At 33.2% G+C, this 4649-nt stretch overlaps 1 non-coding gene across 1 annotated transcript; it reads left to right on the top strand.

Moving 5' to 3' along the window:
• Positions 1-1517: 1517 nt before the first annotated feature.
• Positions 1518-1624, top strand: LOC125422787 (small nucleolar RNA R71). Its single transcript, XR_007241282.1, has one exon. It is a non-coding gene; the product is annotated as a small nucleolar RNA R71 (small nucleolar RNA).
• The last annotated feature ends 3025 nt before the right edge of the window (positions 1625-4649 follow it).

Raw genomic sequence — 4649 nt, forward strand, 5'->3', positions numbered from 1 at the left:
AAATTAATGCTAGCACCTAAATCACAAAGAGCCATAAAATTATAATGTCCAATGTTACACGGGATATCAAAGCTTCCGGGATCTTTTAACTTGGGTGGAATCCTATGGTGTAACCTAGCACTACTCTCCTCACTCAATGCTACTAACTCATAATTCTCCCACCTCCTCTTGTTTGACAATATCTCCTTCAAAAACTTAACATAGGAAGGCATTTGTTCTAAGGCATCTATGAAAGGGATATTTACATGCAATTGCTTAAATACATCAAGAAACCTTTTAAATTGATTATCTAACTTTGCATTCCTAAACCTAGATGGGAAAGGTGGAGGTGGGGTTTTCTTGTAGGCTTGATTCTTCTCCTCATTTTCATTGTGCTTGTCAATAGGTTTGGTTATGTAAGGTGTTGGTTCAACTTTCTTTGATCCAGTTGGTGAGCTCTCGGCCTCTCTTACATGTGGTGGTATGTACTTTGTTGGTGGAGACTTCATGGCATCACTTAAACCTTCATCTTTTCTCCTATAAGCCTCCTTATGCTCCACATTTGATTTTGAGTTGTCATGTGTGACCAAGTGTGATGTTGAGTCTATAGGGCTCTCTTCATCTTCATCATCAAGAATTACCATCCCTTTGTCACTTTCTTTTGGCCGGCTACTTGCTTTCCACTTCTTAATGTAATGGCTTGAACCTGCTCCTTTGGGTTCTTCTCCGTTTGGCTTGGCAAAGTTCCTTGACTTCTTTGGAATTGAGTTGCTAATTGACCTATTTGGTTCTCCAAGCTTTTGATTGCAGCCATTTGGTTGTTGAACATTTGACTATGGTTTGTCAATTGTTGCTCAGTTCTCTGCATGAAAGAATTAGTACTATTAGATAACTCTTGCAAGGATTGTTCAAGTGAAGAAAATTGAGTTTGAGCTTGAGAAGAATTTTGATTTTGATGTGCAAGTTGCGGCTTTTGGTAGAATGGAGATTGGAATTGTTGTCTTTGAAACCCTCCACTTTGTCCTTGATTAGACCCTTGCTGGTTGTTGTTAGACCATGAAAAATTTGGGTGGTTCCTCCATCCTGGATTATATGTGTTAGAATATGGATTGTTTTGTTGCTTTTGGAAGTTCCCTACAAAATTAACATCATCAGAAGCAAAGGGATTTCCAACTTGGCAATCCACACTCTTATGATCATGAGCACCACATAAATCACAAAATAAAAAATTATTAGTAGATTGGATAGAATTCACCCCTATTTGACCAAATTGAGTGTTCAAGGTCTTCATGAATTGGGTTGCAAGTTGAGCTCCTAAGTTGTTAATATCAACGTCTTCCACGGCCTTTACTTGACTTCTTCCATTTAGTCTCCTCTCACTTGGATATTGGTAGTTATTATGGGCCATCTCTTCAATTAATTCAAATGCTTCTGATTGCCTCTTCTTCATTAAAGAACCTCCTGCAGATGCATCTACCAATTGTTTGTTACCATAATCTAGACCATTATAGAAAATCTGTACCTGTATCCATGTTGAAAAACCATGGTGTGGGCATCTTCTTAATAGTTCCTTGAAGCGCTCCCATGCATCATACAAAGTCTCTTGGTCCCATTGACAAAAATTGTTTATATCACTTTTCAATTTTGCGGTCTTTGATGGAGGAAAGAATTTGTCTAGGAATTTTGCCTCCATAGCATCCCATGTAGTGATAGTACCTGCAGGTAAAGAATTTAACCACACTTTTGCCTTGTCTCTAAGAGACCAAGGAAAAAGTCTTAATCGAAAAGCATCATCAGAAACACCATTTTGTTTAGACATATCACACAATTGAAGAAAATTAGAAATATGCATGTTTGGATCTTCATGAGGCAAACCACAAAATTGAACATTATTAAGCAAAGAAGTAGTAGATGCTTCAATTTTAAAATTGTTTGCTTCAATGGGTGGTCTCCTTATGCAAGACAAATCACCAACTTTCTTGTGAGCAGCATACTCGCATATGGGCAAATCATCTTCTCTTTGGTTTTCCATTGCACCTTCTTGAGTTCCTTGGTCTATACGTACCCAAGTACCCCTTATGGCTTGTTTTCTAGGTGCTGGTTTATTTTCTAAGTCAACTCCCTCCTTGAACTCTTGATCACCACTATGAATCATACACAACACCTAATTCCTAAAAAGAGAGCAAGTAAAAAAAATTAGATAAAGAAAAATAAACTAACACTTAACTAAAAGATAAATGAAAATAACTCTAGGAAATAATGAACCAAATGTATTTAATTAAAAAAAAAAAAATTAAACCCTTTTGTGCAGGTATGCTTTTAAAGTAAACAATTATGCCAAACTAAAATTTCAACTAAAAGTATGCTAAACCTAATCTTATTCAACCAAACAAATAAAAAAAAAATACTAAAATCCCTAAGTATGCTAGACTTGTAACCTAAGCACCAATAAATTAAAAACACAATTTTGGTTTCAAGTACCACAAAATAAGTATTAAAAATTCAAAGCAAGTTGGCCAAACAAGCAAAGAATTAAAACCCTAGCATGCAACACTAAAACCAAAATTAAGAAATAAATATAAAAATTTTAAATAAGAAAACAATATTCAAAGTACTACTAAACCCAATCCGAATTAATATTAATGCCTTAATCCCCGGCAACGGCGCCAAAAACTTGATGTGTAAAATCAACTCGCAAGTGCACGAATCGTTTTCAAGTAATAAAGTGGAAAAATAGGGTTGTCGTACCCAAGGGATTAAGTATTAAGTACCAAAGATAATTAGGTTTTGATAATATTTGAACTAAAATTGAAGATGGCAATTGAAAACTAAATAAACCAAATTAAACAAAAGCAATCAATTAAAATTAGATCAATTTCAAGTAAGAGAGAGAATAATTATGAATACTAGGGCATTTGATTCACCACTAACTATTCCAATTTAATTACTTAAATATGTGAATTTAATTAACTAGTAATTTTGTTAACCACACTTAATCACAAAATTAATCAAAAGTAGTTTCCACTCACAATTGATAATATTCACAAAACCTAATTTATTCCTTCCGGCCTATAAATTAAATCATGCAAATTCATCAAGCATAGATTAAGCAAATAATATGACATGAGACATAACTATTTTCCAATCAATTATGCATTCATGTAAATCATTGGAGATCCATAATATTATCCTTTTCCAAGCTCAAATATTATTAAAATCATTCATTCCTTCCGGCCTATGAAAGCATTAAGTATACCAATGATTTATTAACAAAACATATTACTAATTAAATAAAACTCAACATATATTAAAATAATTAAACTTTCATAGTTAGGGCTACATCATAGCCCTAGCTATGAAAATTAGTTCATGGTAAAAACAATTTCAACATCCATAATTATTAAAAATAATAAGATTCACAATTAAAGAGAAAGGAAAAGAGAATAAAAACTATTGAAGAAATTCTCCTCCAAGAGCTCTCAAAGTCGTAGCCTTCTTCTCCAAGCAAACCCACGTCTCTCTGCCTCCTCCAAGATCTCCAATTGATCTTCTAAAACTCTAAAACTTTAAAACCCTAGAACCCTTAAGAGAATCTTAGAAACTCCCAAAATTTGGTTTGTTTCTATTTAAGCCTCCTAAAAGCTCTTAAATAACTCTCTAAACTTGTATATCTTTCTTCAATGTGGTGGGGGCTATATATATAGGGCCTTGGGAATCTTTTTCTCTCTTTATTTTCAATGTGGGAGTCTTGGAAGATACCTTTTTTAGGCCATGAAAAGGGTTGGACGAATTTCATATGTAAAAAGGAAACTGTATATTACTTGCTCTCTACTACTTTCCTTTTATCTAATTCCTCCTAAAAAAAAATAGTTAATTAGTCTAATTTACCCTTAATGAAGCATGTGACATGACATGTGCCTCATTAATGATAAATTAACCAATTATTGCCACTTGTTTTTATCTTGGCCCTCAAATTCCCTTGATTCCCTCTTTTGATCAATGGTGGAGATTTAACTAGAATATTATTTTTTATAAATTCTAAACTTTAAATGATGATAACTCTTTGCTCGCACCTCGAAATCCAAAACTAACGAGACATTTGAAATCCTCAAATTGTGATGATTCATATGACATCCACTTCCGCCATGAAATTCTCGATAGAATCTTTATGGAATCTTCAAGGTATCTTTTTGGAATCTTTTTAATGCTTAGTCCGTTCGAGCTCAAATCTTGCTTCCCACCATAATTCGACCCAAAGAATCCATCTTTATGGTTGTTTTCTTAAAATTCTTCCTCTTTCACCTAGATTAAGAAAAATACATAATTAAGTATCTTTCCATAACAAATTAACACAAACTAACAAATATTAAGCTATAAATATGGCATAAAATCATCAATATTTTAGACCTAACAGTAATATCAAGCTTTGTTTTTACACATGAAATTCGTCGAACCCCGTTTGATTGCTTAAAAAAGATATATTCCAAGACTCACATAGAAAATAACGAGACAAAAATATTACCAAGGTCCTATATATATATAGCCCCCATCTCATTGAATGAAGATATACAAGTTTAGAGAGTTATTTAAGAGCATTTAGGAGGCTTAAATAGAAACAAACTAAATTTTGAGAGTTTTTAAAATTTTTTTAAGGGTTCTAAGGTTTTAAA

The sequence above is a fragment of the Ziziphus jujuba genome, chromosome 2, assembly GCF_031755915.1.
Source record: "Ziziphus jujuba cultivar Dongzao chromosome 2, ASM3175591v1".
Lineage (NCBI taxonomy): Eukaryota > Viridiplantae > Streptophyta > Magnoliopsida > Rosales > Rhamnaceae > Ziziphus > Ziziphus jujuba.